Here is a 19,408-nt window from a genome sequence, read left to right as displayed (position 1 = left end):
GAAGCTAAATAAGGAAATCCTCAAGCAAGTGTTTGAAGAGAAGTACCAAGGAATATTAGACACCCTGTGCAAGAGATCTCTCTCAAGTCACTTACACTTAGGATTCATCTAAGCTCTGTATTGGCCAATTCAGGCCTAAAATATGAAGCCTTGATAAATAATCTAAGGTGGGACTCCTACTAAGAAGTCCAAATTTTGTGCATCTCTCTTTTTATCTTACTTTGATACATATTAACGTTCTCTATTTAAAAAATGTTGTTTGTGGAAACGATAAGTTGTATTAGGAAAGGTAAAAAATAGGGATATTACATCGTTGGACTAAAGCACGAGTCCTTCTTTTGACTTATCAGAAAATCTTATTACATACAATTTCATTCCTTAGCCCTATTTTCCATTACATTGAGAGTGTTGAGAGTAGGTTTTTCAAACATTTCTAAGAACCATGCTTCTCTGCTTTCCATATTCCTTTTTCTTTCTTCATGGATGAGGAGCTTCCTCAACTCGAGTCCCAAGCCTTCATATGGATCATCTTTTTTCTTCTTGTAGGTAGATGGATGTTTAATGTTGTCTTTGGCCAGCTACTTTCCTTTCTTCTTAGCCTGCAACAGAAATTATTATTTAAAGCCATGCATTGGGTCCACCATTACATTCTCAAAAACCTTTTTATTTCTACATAACCAAATCTTCCACAGTACTAGGTTGCATATCCAATTCCATATTATGGGATGGAGTCCATAGATTTCCCCAAGAAATTTTTCTTTTCGTGTGATAGTTGAGGGGTGATAGGGGGAGATCATCCATTGAAGCAAGTTGAGGGTATTCCTATTGTGTTGACAAGAATAAAACAGATGGTTGATGGTCTCTTCCTCATGGTGACAATGAGGACATAAGCCTGATCCTATTCCTCTTTTTTTTTCCTCTTGAACAATTCTATACAGTTTTCAACTGTATCAGCCACCGTAGGCAAGATTGGTTCGGCTAAATGCTTGATAGCCAAATCATGGTAAAATTGTATATCCACTGATGTTGGTTCCAATTTAGGTGCCATCTTTTGTTTAGCTTATTAACAATTCTAGCGGGTGACTCCTGTTTATCTTGGATAGGTAGTAATGGCTTATCATTTTGCCAGCATATACCTCTACAATTGAACTCCTTATTTATCTGAATTTTTCAAGCCCCCTGGCAATTTCTCCTTTGTTGGAGGAGAGTATGTTCTTCCCTTGAAAGATGAATCTGATTATCGGGAGAATCCAGATCCTTCCACCCTCCTAGATTGTAGTTTGACAGATCAGCCCATTTCCTAATACCCTTTTTAAAATCTTGTGAGCAAGAGAAAGTTTGTCCTCCTCGACTATACCATGGAATACATTGAACTAAATTGAATCTAAGGCACTCCAAGGGAGTGTAAAGTTACTATTTGGAGAAATTCTAACCTGATCTTTAAGGGAGATCCATGCACACCTAGATACTTCTCATCACATCTAAGCATTCTTTGATGCGCACTCTGACTTCGTTCAATGCTACGGTAATAGGGTCCAACTCCTTCCACCTCGAATAATTGATTAGTGAGAACTTCCTGCAACTACGCATGATAAGCACAGCCCAATCTTCGTGTTCATGAAGGAATGCCCTAGGGATCCACTTTGTTGCCATCTTTGTGGCTATCCTATCCAGATTGGGGAGTCCTAGACCTCCCAACTCCTTAGGGAGGATGCAATCATCCCGTGCCACTTTTGGGCCTCTCCACAAATTTCAATTCCTTCAATGTTTTAGTTGTAAATTTGTGTTCTCTATTCTTTGAATCATGCAAGCTTGGCTACCTTGTCACCTACTCATACATACCCCTCACTACCCAATGGCAATGGTAAAGCAAATGGCTTAACTTTCTTATCAATTGTCTTACATTTTGTTTTTACAACTACATTTGAATAGTATAGAACAACTTGATGATTGTGGTTATAGAGTGACTTGTTGAAAGTCACACCACATCTAAGGGAGTTATATAATGTTAAATTTATTTAATAATCCACTATACTAACTTGCATGAACCTCCAAAAATATGGGAAAAGTCACCTCTAAGACTACAAAAAATAGCTACCCTACCATTGCTTGAATACCTAGCACAACTTTTCAACCTCTCCAAGTTTTAGTTTTGTGACTCTTGCATGGCATACTAAGAAAAAAAATAGAGGTAAAAACTCGAGTGTGGCATTTTTAGTGCAAAGAAACAAAAGCAAACAAAAGGTAGAGGGAGAGATCTCAAAGGTTAGAGAGAGGGAGAGAGAGCACCACTACTGCCACCGCCATTCACAAAGGAGGAGAGGAATGCGAAGGAGAAAAGGGAGGAAACCTACAAACGTGAAGGATTTCATGTATTTGAGGTAGGTACATTGTTTCTCCTCTCTTTGTTTTTGTATTTTCTTCTCTTCTCTTTATCTTTTTATTTGTGAAGAGATGCATTAAGAGGGAGGAAGAGAGAAAGAAATAGAGAAAGGAAGAGAGTGGGGGAGAGAGAAAAATAGAGAGAGGGAGGGGGAAGGAGAGAAGCAAAGAAAGAGGGGGAAAGAGAGAGATAAGGAGAGGGAGGAAGAGAGAGAGAAATAGAGAGGAAAAGGGAGGGAGAGAAAGAGAGAAAGTGGGAGAGAAGCAAATAGGGAGAGAGAGAGACAGAGAGGGGACGGGAGGGGAGGGGAGAGGAGAGGGGAAAGAGAGGGATGGAGAAGTGTAGAGACAAAGAGGGAGAGAAAGAAATAGAAACAATGAGATAAGGGAGGAGAGAAATAGAGAGAAATAAATAAAGATGGGAGAGAGAAACAAAGAGAGGGATAGAGAGGTGTAAAAACAAAGAGAGAGGGGGAAAGAGAAATAAAGATGCAAAGGGAGAGAGGGGGAGAGAGAAAAATAGAGAGAGGGAGGGAGAGAAACAAAGAGAGGAATAAGGAGAGAGAAGAACAGAAACGAGAGAAAGGGATGGGGTAGAGAAACAAAGAGGTAAAAAGAGAGGGGAGAGAGAAAGAGAGAGAGAGGAGAAGGAGGAGGAAGAGGGAGAAAAAAAAAGAAAGAGAAAAGGAGAGAGAGGGAGAGAGAGAGAGAATCAAAGAAAGAGGGGGAGAGAGAAGGAGAGAGGAGAGAGAGAAAAATAGAGAGAGAGAGAGAGAGAGAGAAACAAAGAGGGGGGAGAGGGGGGAGGGAGAAACAAAGCAGGAGAGGGGAGAAATAGAAATATAGAGGGGAGGGAAAAAAATAGAGAAATAGATGGAGGGAAAGAGGGAAAGAAACAAAAACAAAGACGAATAAAAATAAAGAAAAATAAAGCAGTAGAGGGAGGGAGGGAGAGAAATAAAAACATAGAGACAAAGAGGAATGGAGAGGTAGAAACAAAGAGGGAGAGAGAGGGGGGAGAGAAAAAGATAGAGAGAGGGCAGGAGACAAATAAAGATGTGGAGAGAGAGAGAGAGAAAAAGAGAGGGAGGGAGAGGAGGGAGAGAGTTATGTTGTGAGAGAGATGAGTGTATTGTCTGCTATTGTTTCACGAGTGGTGATAAAAAATAATATTCTAACACAACCCGAAAACAAAACAATAAGGAGTGCTAGTAATGTGAAAGACTTTGTTTAAAGAACGAAACTCAACTAGATAAATTCCAAACATGAGTTATCTAGAAAACACTTCTACCTCACATAATTAAAAAATAAATATCATACCTTTATACTCGCAAATCTACAATACGAATTTCTGCCACGGTGCTTGAAGCTTGCATGGACCAAGCTCTATATAGAAAAGCCTTTAGCTTCTATTTTCGACTCAACTTCAATGTGACCCTACTCTCATCGTCACAATAGCAACAAGAGCAAAACAAGAGAAAGGCCCCTCCTTCTAGACCTTGAGGGGTTTATATATTTTATCCTCACCTTCTTCACATCATGAGTTTCTAAGAGCTTAAATATTTTCTTTTCATTTAAGCTTTCTAGAAAAGTAATAATGCTTTTCTCTATGAATGATTTTTTTTAAATTAAAAATTCACGAGTAAGCCACACCTACATTTATGCCTAGCTTCCGCTGTCGCAGCGCATTGTCGAAGGGGTTTTTGTCAAAAGGTCGAATCCATCAAGGATCTGAGGTAGAAGGAAGTAGAGATAGGAGAAGGAAGAGAAGATAAAGAATACACAAGAGGTAAACACGATAAAGACAAAGCACAATGAATTGAATCAATATGTATTGAAAGAACCTGGAATCCTTGTACTACTTAGAAGCAATCACTATGCATTAGATCTCCTGGAGCTTCTTTCGTATAACAAAATGTGCATCAAAATTACAGCTCCTTCTCTGCTAGTCGGAACCCAAATCTGATGGCTCCTTGGCTCCGAAAGGGGGGTAAAACCACAGTAAAACTGGTCCACAGATCTCCCAGATCACTTCTTCTTCCTCTTCCAGTTCAAACTGCAGTTTTCAGCCTGCAACAACGATCGCAACTCGCGAGATTTCACCAATCTGTCCTTTCATGAAAAATCTCCTAACTGGCTAAAAAAGCAACTTGCTTTTTGCATGCCATCCTAATCTAGAAGCTTTTCTAACTTTTTCAAATTTTTACAATAAATTATATCAAAAATAGGCTAAAATTATCCAAAAATCTAGTATTTTTGGATAATCCATGCAACTCACACTAGTACTAATGACTCAGATCACATTGACTCTCTAGATCAATAAAGAAGTCGGTTGATGATGCATTCCATGCTTTTTCACACTGTGTCCGCATAGCATCACGACATCCACCCCCTCTGAACCTGCACATCCTCTGGTATGTGCCAAAATCCTAGTTGTCACTGAATTTTGAGTCGTCCTCATCTTTTGTAACCATATCCTTTGCTTCTTCATCTTCCATATCTTCCTGGCTACCCCCTGTATTATGGCCACCACTTTCTTCCAATTCTCGCAACTCACAGGCAGTAGATTCCCACCTCTTGAATAATTTGATTCTTTTCCCTGCTACCGAAAGTTTTATGGCTGTCCCATCCAACTCATTTAATGCATAAGTAGCATTGTCGAATACATGTCTTACCACATAGGGTCCAAACCATCTTTTGGAAACTTTACGCATGGCACTATGCTGGTTGTCTAAACTGCTATCGTAAACCAATACCCAATTCCCATCTTGTATGGTTCTAGGTGTCAGTCTACGTCTTTTGTCAAACCATTTCTTGTTATGTATCCTTGCTGCCCTTAATTTTACAATTGCTGCCTCTATGTCTTTTGACTTTCTTTCCAATTGTCTAATGCGCAAGGCCAATAACTCGTCTCAATTCAACTCCTCCTCCCAAGGTAGCACACTCCATGTGACTGTCATCTCTTCTATCGGCATGATAGGTTTTTGACCATACATCAATTTTGCAGGCATATATCCTATAACTGCACTATGAGTTGTTCTGTTAGCCCACAAAGCATATCCTGTTAGCCCACAAAACAACCCCTATATTCAAGAGCATGTAACAAGAAATAGGTAGCTTGAAATAAGCATATAGAAGTAGGAGAGAAGAAGGAATTCATGTTGCCTTGTCAGCCCTATTACTGGCTACCTATATCAGCCCCAAGCATGTACATAGAGCAATCAAGATGCTCTCTTGCTACCCCTTCCACAATGCTTTTGCAATGTCAACTTGCATCAAGCATATCAATGTCAAGTAAGTCCAGTAAATGATCATGAATCTTCAAGAGGAGGAAAATAAGTGCTATTGCCCACAATTCTTTGTTTGGGCTGCAATATTCAGCCCACTTTCTTCACATAAACAAGTTAAGAATGCTTATTGACACTCCTCTCTTCAAGCTTCCACAATGGTAGATTGCAGTAAGCTTCCAAGAGCAAGAATGAGTCCTATGTGTCAAGATTAATCAATAAAGCAGGTAGATGAACTTCAACCCTTCAGATTACATAATCAAAAGACCAATAACATTCCATGTTCAACTCTTAAAGGACTCAAGGGAGTGAGTCTAATGTCTCTCTTGACATGGGAGATCAAACTCAACATTCACAGGTCAGGCCTAGTTCTTCCTCTAGACTCATAATAGAGCTCCTGTATGTATGGGCTGCTACCCTTTAAATACACAGTTCTGCCCTATTTTACATAGCCAAGAGTGCCCCTCCATTTTTGTTATTGCATGGGAAAGAGAGGTACTTACAGTTCGAGTTTATTCTTATGAACATACTTGTGGTTGCATGGTATAGGCTTCCTTTTTATGTGGAGGCTTGACACCTCTCTACCTTCTCCATCTATAGCACCTAGTCTCAGCCTAAGATCTGCTTGCAAAATGCGGCGCAGATCACGCTGCCCTTCTTGTCTTCTTTTTTGAATGTCTTACAAGTACCACAAGTAAGGTATAAGTCATATATAATGTCCTATGCTCAAAACATAGTAAACTTCATGGACTTAAGTGATTCTTCTCTCTAATGAACTTGTGAGTCATGTTTTTAGAGTAACTTCATCACTGACATATGTAGTCAAGTCATATGTTTGCTCATGACCACATATACCATGTCATATGTAGCATGTCTTACAAAACTTGTAGCAACTTCATGTAATGCAAGGAAAGTTAAGAGTAAGTGGCCAAATTCAATCCCTTTTTCATGGACCCATGATAAATTTATTGCATTTTAAGGCAGAGAGTCCCCATCCTTATTCCACCATGCCATATGCTAGTGGACTTAGGTTTTTAAGATTTATTGCACTAGGAAAGTCTCCTTTCAGCATGTCTAGATTACAAGTTTCTAAGTGATATATGTAGAGGATTAAAGTTTTATGTTTAGACCCTGGGCAAAGATTTCCATGACACCGCAAACACCACTTGGGCTTCCTATATGGCTTGATTCTTCAGCCCAAATCTTGTGCACCTCCTTCTTTGCTACTTTGGGCACTAATGAGGTTCCCTCCAACTCCTTCTTCACCAACATAGCTTCAGCCAATCAATATCTCGACTTTGGCAATCACTTTGGCTTCTCTTTTTTTTCTCAAATGCAGAGCATCATCCTTGCTTGGTCGACTTTGGCATTTCCTTGGCTAGTTTTGCTTCTATCATTGCTGCTTGGATTGCTACTTCAGCATGCATCTTGTCCTCTCCACCATGCTATCTCAATATAATATCATCACTATTATCATGACAACTCGAGTCAATTCTACACAGTTGGAACACTCTATCCCTCTTTGATGCTACTACCAATCCTCTCTCAACTCTAGCCCTAGAAGAAGACTCTTATAATGGTTGATCATGCCCCATAATCAAGAAGACAAACCCCCTCGAACTGTGCAGCCAACAATCTCTGATGATCACAGAACGGCCATGCATTCGGTTTAATAGTCCATCCCTCATTCTCCACCTCTTGATGATATGTATCTCCTCATGTGCTCTACATCAAAAGCATGCAATGCTTCCAAAGCTTTTTCACTTTCACTCCATGCTTGTTCATCCTTGTTCAATGTAGACATAGCCTCCTCCTTCTAAGCTCGTAGGCTAGAAACAACATCACCTGGGGCAGGAGATTTGATCTCATGCTACTCCTCAATTTTCCATTATGATAATTAACGCAGGTGCCACAATTGTCATTGCAAGTTTAATTGCCACATGAGACAATCATCTTATTTTCTTTTTAGCATCATAAATCACATATGCAATCACTTCTACTACTTTATCTCGTTGATCACAAAGGATAGAAGAAGAAAAACAAAAAAACACATCAACTTCAAACTACATCCTTCTAGAATCTTCACATTGATCAATTTTTCTTAAATTAGGGAATCAATAGCATATTCCATGCTTCCTTCATGATCCATGCATCGATTTCATTATCTTTGAAATGTCCCCTTCCTTTTCAATAATGTCCAATTATTGATGCCATTCCAAGAGTCTAGGTGCAAAGGTAGTATTCAGAGGCTTGCACTTAAATCTAACACTATCAACATCCCCATGCTATTTTTTGAACTGTACCACAAATAGGTGAATTTCAAGGCATCTCTTCATAGAGCCATGTAATCTTTTCAACTACCTCTAGACCCTTTGTAGGTCACATTGGGGTCTCTCAAACTCTTGTGACCTTTGTACTAAAAGCAAGCTCCACTTTTAGTCCTAGAGTTATCCATCAAACCAACACCTTTGCATATGAGTGTGATACTTGTACATATTGCCCAAATTCTTTCTGAAACATACCAAAATTGTGAAGATCCTCAATACGAACATATCTCAACTCTATTGCTTTTGAAGCCCCTTAATTTTCTATTCATCTTCCCCAAAGGCATGTAGGAGGACTGAACCTAGATCATAATGTGCATTGACATAGTCTGCTTTTGGTTCCATGCAATGTGTCCTAACCAAAATTATGCTTTGAAGATGTACGCAATGCACACACATGATTTGAAAAGAAGTGAAAAGTTGAAATCCATGCCATGTAATCACACAATCAATGCATTGTAGAAAGAGATAAATGCACTAAAGAAGTAGTGCCTAGTCTATCTACAAGTACTCATGTACCATGCAAAATGCAAACACAATTTCTTGATTAATTTATGATCCTTAACCTCACCTCTCATCACTCAACAAAAGGAAGAAATGTTTCACTCCACTCCGCCCACCCAAATCTCACAATCACTCAGGAAAATGGTGGTCCTCATCATGACATTGACCAAATAGACAACCCATCTCTCAACTAAAGGCATCCTTCACAACCCTCAAACTCACCCAACAACCTTTTCCACTCATTTAGTGTTTCTTAATTTGGTTATGAATATCCAAACTCTTAAGCATGTAAAGATTTGTGCATGCATAATGAAAGGTGTTTTCTTAAGTGTGCATGTATCTAAGGTTTATTAGATATAGCTGCACACAATGAACATCATGCTCTGCTAGTGCTCAACGATGGTGCAATAAGGGTATCAACCCAACCTTGGCATGAAAGTAATTGAAAAAAATTAGGAGATGACCCCCAAGTGTAGTGTATTCAACAGGTGCGATGTGATGTACTTGCGTGAACCCAAAATCCATGTGATGTGCATAGATTTCAATAAGAAAATATACCTAATCTAGGATGTCTAGTAGCCACTATCAAAATACAACTCTAATCTATCTTTAAAAAAATACTAATCTTGACCAAGGCTATCAAGTTTTCAAACACAAGAGATCCAAAAATAATTTCTACTCTAGACAAACACAAGAAAATTCAGTTAAACAATAAAACAGACAATCACACAAACAATTAAATGCAAAAAATCCTACCTACTTGATGTTTTACAGTATTATGAGCTTTCTAATTTTCTTCCTTGGCTATGTGTTTCAAACTCTAAGCTTCAAACTAATTTAGATCTGTCTGGATTTTATTGTGCATTCTCTTAAGTTTGGGATTCTTGATTTGCCAAACTCCAAGAATTTGCTTTACTAAAAGTAGAGCATCGCCTCTGATCATCAATCTTTCAATTCCCATTCTTTGACAAAGTGAGATAGATGCTTACAAGGTTGCTTATTTAGCTTCGTTGTTACTGGTTGCCTCAAGTTTAATAATTTCTTTTCTTACCAACTTTCCTTGTGGATCATAAACCACAATCCCTCCTGACGATGCTTGATATGCTTTTCTATATGATCTATCAAAATACATCAAAAATGAATTTTTACTTTCTAGTTTAACTTCTTTTTGTCCCCAAATTTTCCTTTTCACAAGAATTAACTTTCCCTATATGTCAAAAGATCTGATATTGTAGCTCGAGTTAAATCCTCAACTTGAAATTTATACTTGAATTCCTCAAGCTCAACAATCCATTTTATTACTCTTCTCGAAAGATTTGAGTTATTTACTATGACTAGCAACAGTGTATATAGGTGCTTAGGCCGATGATGCATGGCCTACAGTTTCCTTAACTTGTTAAAATACTTCCTCAACTTCTACTATCCACTCTAATGGATCCTTCTTAACTACCATTTGCAATTGATAGAGCAACTAAAAAGCCAAAGGTATGAATTGTGATAGCTATCTTACCTTATGAATGAAAATCATAAGATCCTTTGTATTTGCATGTGATATTAAAGTAACCAAAGCTTTGACCTTTTCAAGATCTGGCTCTATTCCATTTTCAAAAACTACATGACCAAGTAATTTCACTTTTGGTTGAGCTATCTTACATTTTTTGGATTCAATTGATAACCACAACTATCCATTCTTTTGAACACTTTATCCAACTTTTCACAATGATCAAGTCTTGAGCTTTGTACACAGACATCATCAATGAAATTTCTCACAAACTTTCCTAAGAAAGGAGTTACCCTTCCTTGATACCATGTTGGCGGTCCATTATTGAGTCCAAAAGGTAAAACTCTATAACAAAAGCATTCCCAAGGTGTTATAAAAGTTGCTTTTTTCTAATATTTAGGAGCAATTGGTATTTGAAAACAACCTAGATAGCCATCACAAACATTATACCTTTCATATCCCATAATCAAATCCAAAATTTCATCTATGAAAGGAAGTGGAGAATAGTCTCTCTTTGTGGTTGCATTTAAAGATTTATAATTTACACACATTCGACAACCTCTAGTTAACTATTCTTTGGAGCTATGATTATTGTGCTTACACATTTAGAAGAAATATGGGTGCAAGTCTAGTAGTAGATGACATTGTAGAGGCTTTCGCAAGTAGAGCAATTTATTCTTTGGGTGACTTATACTTTGGCTATGATCAATTCGAACTAGCTATTGAATGTATGGATATCACGATAATGATGACACTCAAATATGGGCATTCTAACTTATGCCAATAATGCTCACATATATTCAAGGGCATTGGTGTATTTTAATTGCAATTAATGGGGTGTAGTACAATGAAAGATGCATTGCTTTTCTTTTTGGGAGAATGTTGTAAGTTGTATTAAGTAAAGTGGAAGTTATTTACATTGTGGAGTTCAAGCAAATTGTATAATTTGGATGCATATATATATAGCCAACTCGATTTTTATAAGTATAGTTGTGGGTTTCCATAGAGGGGAGAAAAAAGACCTAGGGATGTCTTGGCACATGTAGAATGTCGAAAGGGTTACTATGTTTTTACCAAAAAGTTGACATCTATGCAAATTCTGTATGTCAAAGATCTCTCGTTCATGGATCACTACATAGTTCATGAGTGATGATGGGGTATTAGGTGCCATTTCTAAGATAGAAGAGTGCTTCAATTGCCTCTTTCTCCTTTTCTTGAATGATTGCCTTCCTCTCTTTCTTGGAGAGATATGTAATAATGGATTGGATTGCTTGGTTACTTTCCCTTAAAATGAGCTTGTTGTGGGTTTCTATCTATAAGATAATGGACTTTTTTAGTTGAAAAACTCCATCCAATTTCCTAATCTTAAATACACAATTATTTCTTACTAGAAAAATAGTCCACAAATAAACACTTCTAATTATAGTCCAAAAGGTTGGGGGACATGAAGTTTGGTTGTGTGCTTAATATCCTTGTGTGCACACTACTAGACTGGACCAAACAAAGTTTTTTTATGCTACCCAAAGGAATTTCTTTCACTGATTAACTTCAACTTGGAATTCTTCTTTCCTACCAAGATTCTCAAAAGTTTTTGAAAAGCTCTAACCTCTTCCTTGCTTTTAGTTTGACCTTGTTGAAGAGGATATTTTTTCCAGGTAGGTCCATAAAATTGATCTAGTTCTCAACCATTAGAGATGAGAGATGATTGTTAAGCATTACCTAATATTCACCTTGTTTGATCTAGCTCCTTATCAACCAATTGGGTGCTAGCTTTGTTGCTTGATAGTGAATATTTGGGATTCCAAGTCCTCCTCTTTTTTCCCAAAGTGCAAGTTGTTCATGCTACTTTGGAGAGCTATGTCCATCAAAGTCACCACTCTATTAAAAATTGTAGCATAAAGAGTCCATCTGTTGTAGGTATGCATTGTTTTGACCAAGCCAAAAAATACATCCATAGTGGGTAGATAAAGTGATATAGGATGAGTCTCTTAGAGGCTAGCCCTTTTTGAAAGCCTTTTCACCTATCTAATCTTTTGTTTAATTTATCAGTGACCCATTGCCACCTTTGTTTAAGTGTGACTCCAAAGCCCATTGGTATATCTAACAGCCTAAAGATCTGTCCTCCTTCAAGGATAATGTGGCAACCTATATCCCTTTAGCCATTGAGGTACTAAGCTAAGTAATTATCATATGCCTATCTTTTTATGGTTAATTAGGGACCCCCCCCCCCATGCTATGCAATAAGTTTGAAGACAATTCTAGAATATTCTAAGGAGTGCTCCTTGTTTTTCACTATGGCATTTGTGTCATTTGCAAAAACATTTAAGATCATGTGTCTATTCCCATTTGATAATTCAATTCCACACATTAGTCCCTAAATCACCCATTCCTCCAACAACTAGACAAGGGTGTTATTTGGAATAGCATAAAATAGTGGGGCGAGCTTGTTAGAAAATTAGAGTGAGAGCATAAAGTTGTGTGCACAAGAGGGAGAAGAGAGCTCAATTACAAAAAATAAATCTTGCTTAGTAATTGCTCAAGTACAACTAAGGTACACTCTCTCTACACTTGAGAGTGACCTCTTGGCTATTTACATAGCCTCACTATGGGCTAGGGTTAGGGTTTTCCTTGCCCTTGAGTTCATTCATAACTCACCTTCCCTCATGCACCCTTGCTTACTTAGGGTTCCCATGCTATACTTATAATAGACACCCTCAATGCCAAGGTGGAATTGGATTACATAGCATGTAAATGGTTCCCTCCCTCAATAAATCAGTGGAATGCCTTTATAAAATAGGCTACAATGATGTTTATGGAAAGATGATACAATAGATACTAGAAAAGTTGATCGTTAGATGCTTTTGAGACATAGTTGGCCTCCAATTATTTGGGTACTTTAGGAGAGTTTGAACATTTACTAGTGATATTCCCTCTTTGTTTACATTTGTTGCACTTTATCTTGTTGGGATATTTTTTCCATCAGTTTCTTACAATATGTCCTTTTTTATTGCAAAAGGAACATTTAGTAGCCTCTGTATGGACTAAGAGTTGGTTTGTTGAGGTAGATGCTCAGCTGTGGTGTTGCCTTCCTTTGGTTTCTTTTCTCTTCATCCAAACAAGAGTGAATGACACCTTCAAGTGTAGGATTTGGTACATTTGTTAGGGTAATAAAAAAATTTGTAAAGACTTTCCTTATGGCTTTCAAAAGTATTACAATGGAATCATTTTTTGCAATGTGAAGCTAATTGAGCCATCAGACCCTTCATGTGGGAAATGCACTTTCCTAGGTCTTCTCCTTGCTTGTATTCAAAGTTGAAGAACTCTAATTTGAGGAAGATTTTGGAATTATTTCCTCTTGCACCATACAACTCAAGCTTGTCCCACTTCTCCTTTGCAATTGTTTACAAGTTGGTCAATATGGTGAATTAAGGATTCATCCATGTGCAACATTATTATGGCTTGTGCAATTACATCATCTTCTACATCCGTAGGGTTGGATGGATCAATGTATTTTGTCCCTTTGATGAAGGTCTAGTAACGTCTCTCCATCATTTTATACTTCACTGACACGTGCAATGGGTGGAAGTCTCTCCCATCAAACTTGCGGATTTGAGGCTTTACATCAACACATGCCATGATATGAAGGTCTTATCAATTACACAAGGCAATGGCAATGTCTAATCCTTTATAAGGCAGGCAATAAGAATGGAAGCAATTAAAATGATATTTGAATCCATGTGAATAGTAGGCTAAAAGTAATTGATGTGTACTCAGACAAATAAGATTAGATGAATAGAAGGAAATGGTATATGTGTTTATATCTAACACATAGCCTTATAATGATCAAGAGTGAGATGATGAGAGTTAAGCATTTCGAGGATATGCTTAAGATGAAAAACCTAATCCCCTCAAGACATAAATAGTTGGAAAATCTGAGTGAGAGCATAAAGTTGTGTGCACAAGAGGGAGAAGAGAGCTCGAGTACCAGAAAGAAATCTTGCTTAGTAAGTTGCTCAAGGACAACTAAGGTACACTCTCTCTACACTTGAGAGTGACCCCTAGGCTGTTTATATAGTCTCACTATGGGCTACGGTTAGGGTTTCCATTTCCCTTCAGTCATTTATAGCTCACCTTCCCTTATGCACCCTTGCTTACTTAGGGTTCCCATGATGTACTTCTAACAGGGCTAGTGGACATCCATGCCTTATGGATTGTCAAAGGAGCTAAGGGTTGATGAGTTCACCGTCATTTGCCACCCTTGCTAAAGCATTCCCAAATAGAGTGGAGACAAAATTGATAAACCTTCTTCCTAGGCCCATGTCCTGTAAGGACTATAAGATGAAGTCCCATTCGATAGGCCTTTTAAAATTGATCGTTAGGAAGAGATAGTCCTGATTGGTTTTCTAGGCATAGTCAATGCCTTCCACAACCCTATTATGTCACCCAAAATATATCAACCTTTGATAAATCTCTTTTGTTCTTTGCAAGTCCATGAGTTCAAATGTGAAGTTATTTTTCTTTCTAAAGATATTGTGAAGGCCTTATATGGTGAGGTTAGGTATGTGCTTGGCCTCCAAGTAACTAGGTCTTCCTTTTCATCCCTTTTTTATATTAATCTAACTACTCTTTCATTGATGCAATGGGTAGAGCCCCTTTTGAGACGGCCTCCTTCCATACACAAAGAAAAAGTTTGGCAAAAAATCCCTTGAATTCCTAATAAAACTCATTGGGAAGTCCATTGATGCCAAGTGATTTTCACTTAGCCAATGAATCAATTGTGTTTAAAAGCTTGCTCTAAGTGAAATTGGAATCTACTATGCAGCTAATCTCTTCAAGAGCTACTATTTCACAACACTGAGCTATTTGTGCTCTAGCCTTAGTTTTTTAGGGTTGGCCCGATTTTGAGGGTTGATTGAATATTCTAGAAAAGTAATTGTGGGCGATCTCCAAGTTTTGTTCTTGGGATGACGCATATATTGGCCATCTACTTTCTTAAGGAGGGGGATTCTTTCTCTATACTTTTTGACCTTAAGCAAGTGAAATTGGTATTTGGATGGACTATCCTCTTTCCTTGCCTAATATGACCTTAAAAGATATTGCAAGGATTCTACCTCAAGAACTTCTTCTTTTTTGAGCTTTGTTTTGGCCTCAACTAACTTGGAGTGGAGATCTTATCTTCCATAATAGGGGTCTATTCAATATGACATATTGAAAACTTTACTATATTTGCTTGAATTTGTCACCCATGTATATGATATTTGCTATGTCCAATTCTAGCCAACACTTGAATGTTCACATTAAAGTATGAAAGAAAATATATGGAAAAAAAAACATATGAAATATTCTTGGAGATGTACAAGCTCTATGGTATACTCACCATATGTATAAGTGTATGTGAATGCATGTGTGCATGCACACACACATACACATGTTTGTGCATGTGTGCCTAAGTTTTTGCATGCATCCATGTGTTTGTGTCGCTCGATATTTTTCACTAAACCATGACTTACCTATATTATGATATCAAGTTTTTACAAAATGTATGCACTGTTATTCATCCAATCAAAGATATAAAAAAATAAAGACCGTGTTGACAAAGAGATCTAAAATTTCTCACAATTTATGGTTTCCTAATAAATGTTTATGGATTTCTAGAGTTTCGTGATGATTATCTTGAGTTTTTTCATTGGCCTCTTTTTAATGGATTCATGCTCAAGAATGCATATCTAGATAATGATCACCTTTGATGTTGATCTCATCAAAGGAGGACATAGAATTGGTTTGACTAGAGGAGCAAGTAATGAAAATTTTGAAGCTACAACTAGCATGTGGTAGGCCTATGACTTTTCCATCCAATCATCAAGCTCACAAGTCATTAAAACATTGGTATCCTCACTTCAAACATCACTAGTTTTGATTTTCATGATCATGTGTACATTATACTCTTTGCACAAAAGGTATTCATGTAACCACATGATTGCATAATTAAAAACAAGTAGTTTGATACTCTTTCCATTTATGAAAGTTCCTAAGCTATTCAAAATATTTTGCAAATTTCAACATAAGGATTCAAAATGGGTTGCATTTTTCTCTACATCTATTTGGTCCTCTTGGAACAACCCATCCAATTCCCTGCTAAGCTTGTAAGGCTACAACAAGCCTAAGACATGTGCCTTTGTTAGCATCATCCAACATCTCTTCCTGCCAATCTCTTGCATCACCTTTCAATAGTAATCCCATCAATCTTATATTTGCTCATCTATGTCTCTTTGGTCTAGAAAGTGATCGATTTGTATTAGGAATAGGAAAACCTTTTGATTTTTTGCTAATCTAAACTCATCATATCTCATAGTTTAGCCATTTTGAAGCATGGTTGAAGCTTGAGTGGTGCTCCAATCTAGATCCTAGGCACCAACAACACTTTTTATATTGTCCTCCTGTAAAGGGGCACATCGATAGATGTGAGGAGGTAAGGAATAGCTACGAAGATAGATCTCCATGCTATAAACAATGTAGAAGCTCAATGGAGAGCAACCAAAAAAGCACACAAATAGACCCCAATGAAACAACCTCCTTTCTGACTTGTAACCTTGTAATATTATGAGTGTGTAGCTCTACTAAGAGAGATCTTGTATGAATACCATGCTCTCAATGCTCTCCCATAGACAATACTATATTAAATTCTACAATTTGACACATACTATAACCACTTATCTAACTTTGCAAAGAAAGATCAAACTTTATTTCATGCACGACAATATGAAAAAGACTAGAGAAAGATCCAAATATTGAAAGAACTACTTGAGCTAACCATGTCATCTAAGCTAGTAGATCAACAAAATCAAATATTTCATAAATTAAGTAGAGGATATTCTCTTGAATCAACATACAACCAATGCATTAGAGGCTTAGAATGCATTTAAGAGCCATTATGAAACAAGAAACCAAACAAGGATTCAAAACTTGGAGAATTAGCTAGAAGTAGACAAGTTTACTAAAGGAGAGACATCATAATTATTCATCACTAGATCAAGAATATCCATGATCAAATGGCCACCATTGGGTTTCAAAAGACTAATGAGGAGATATTTTAGTAGTGTCTTTGGATTTTTCTACCAAGACTTGATGGACTAGTAAACTCCAAAATTGATTTAAAAAAAGTTATAAAACACCATCAATTTCATGAGATAGAAAAATGCATTCAATTGATTAGAAAGAGTATACATGGGTACTCTCAGAGTTCAAATGAGTTCCAAGTACTTGACATCAACCATGTATACCATATATGAAAAACATGGCATATCTACTCAATAGAATACTCCCAAACATACAACTCTCAAATGAAAAAAGTGACTTTGATAGTTGGAAGTATGACATGCATAATTATTGCTCACATTTCTGAGTATGAACTATTGTTGCATGTTATATGCAGCTTTGTATACCCTATATTGATTGATAGGTCTATTCTATTGACAATCACACCTTCTAAAAAGGCCCAAGACTAGTAGGCTCAGATTATTGAACCACATATAGCAACTAAGGCCTCTGGAAAAAATGAAACTTCAAAGGTATATAAGCAGATTGCTTGCCAATTAGATGATTGTGTTTACCAAATAAAGTATCAAATATGCTTTTTAATACTCATGTATATTATATATGTTTTTAATATACATGCATATTATTATAGACCTTTGTAACTACCATGATATGTATTTCAACATCTGAGAATAAAAGAATCTATATTTCTAATAAAAAAATTCCCACTAAATAGCTTACCTTGACCTATTGTAAATAGGCTTGCACTAACCCACTAAAATGCTATTACGTTTTTGCTATTGTAAATGCTGTACTATATAGCTACTATAGCTACTATAGCTAGTATGCTTTACTTATGTAATTCATGAAATCAAGCCTACACCTTTGACACAAATCTACTACAGCGGCAATTATTACTAAATGTAAAAGAGCTCTTACAATGATTATAGTCTCTTAGTCCCTTAGCTTTGATAAATAATGTATTCACATCATGGAGCATTCAAAATAAAGATTTGAACAAGGAAAACCCAACGAGATAAGAGCAAATATATTTGATAGGGAATACCACTAAAATTAATAACTCAGTCCATTGTCACAAGCCTATCATCCAACCCTCTATTGGTTGGCTACTAGTCTTTTTGGAATATAATATTATTTGAATTGTTGCCTACTGTACTATGGAATTTAGGTCACCTTGGAAACTCTGAGAGATAGTATGCAATTCTATTTTCACATGTATGTTATCAAAAATGATAAAATAAAATATATTATTCGCTATAATTGAATGCTTGATGTCTAGTACTCTTTGCAAATAACTATTGCTTATATGGTAGCTCAATTAAGGTAAGGAAGGTCTTCAACCTCAAATATTACTGCTCCTTCTACTTATTAAATATTTTGTTGTTATGACTGATCAAAACAAGTGCCATGATACATTTTAGATCAACTAACCAAAGTTAAGCAAGAGAGCTCAAGTCTAATATGCTTCCAACAAACACAGACATCTACTGATAAGGAGGCTCAACTGCCTCAACTAATTAATCACTTGCAAACTCTAAACATCCAAGAGCTAGATAGAAGGGGGAGAGGGACTCAACCTACAATTCCACAAGTTTCAACTCTTGGGAAAACAAAGCAATCCACTCTTAAGAGATTCACAGTTACTTGGTTCGAAAGTAAGGACCTCATGAAAGAAGCTCCATGATCCATCTCCTACCATATGCTTAAAGCTCTTTCTTCTCTTCTCCCTTCCATGTAGCAAGGAGCTCTCCCTTGAGGGTATCTCCTTTGGCATGTTGTCATGCAAATTTGGATTATTTTATCCATTAATGTTTCTAAGGTTCTCTTTTTTCTTTGCTCATGCTAAGTTTCAAGACCACTTGTCTTCTTCTAACCACCTAGCATCTAATGTGTCTTCTGCATAACTCTAAGTCCTTGGTACTCAAACAACAAAAGTTTGAGTTTTGTTTTTTGCTGAAATCAGACTCTTGTTGCTTTATTTTCTTTCTCACAACTATGACGAGCTCTTCATCTCATCCAATCCCCGTCCCTTAATGTAATCACCTTTAGGACCACACAAATCAAGTTATTATAGGTAGATGAATAAGCATGCATGCCATTTAGCATGTAGCACCAATTTGAGATAGAAGTTGAAGCACGCATGCATGTGCATGCGTACACACACACACACACACACACACACACACGAAATGGAATTACATGATACATTAATGTGTGCAAAAGGCCAAAATGACCTATGTGTTGAGATATCGAGCTCCACTCGTGATATGCCAGGGTGACCGTTGTGCATTTATGTCACCGACTTGTCAGTTTTGCAGATGCGGTTGGTACACTGCCCATGAATAATAGCTAGA

The sequence above is a fragment of the Lygodium microphyllum genome, chromosome 11 (genome assembly GCF_053477565.2).
Source record: "Lygodium microphyllum isolate KBCC chromosome 11, Lygodium_microphyllum_v1.1.10, whole genome shotgun sequence".
NCBI classification, from domain to species: domain Eukaryota; kingdom Viridiplantae; phylum Streptophyta; class Polypodiopsida; order Schizaeales; family Lygodiaceae; genus Lygodium; species Lygodium microphyllum.
The sequence above is the reverse complement of the archived record's forward strand: the minus strand, read 5'-3'. Positions refer to the sequence as shown.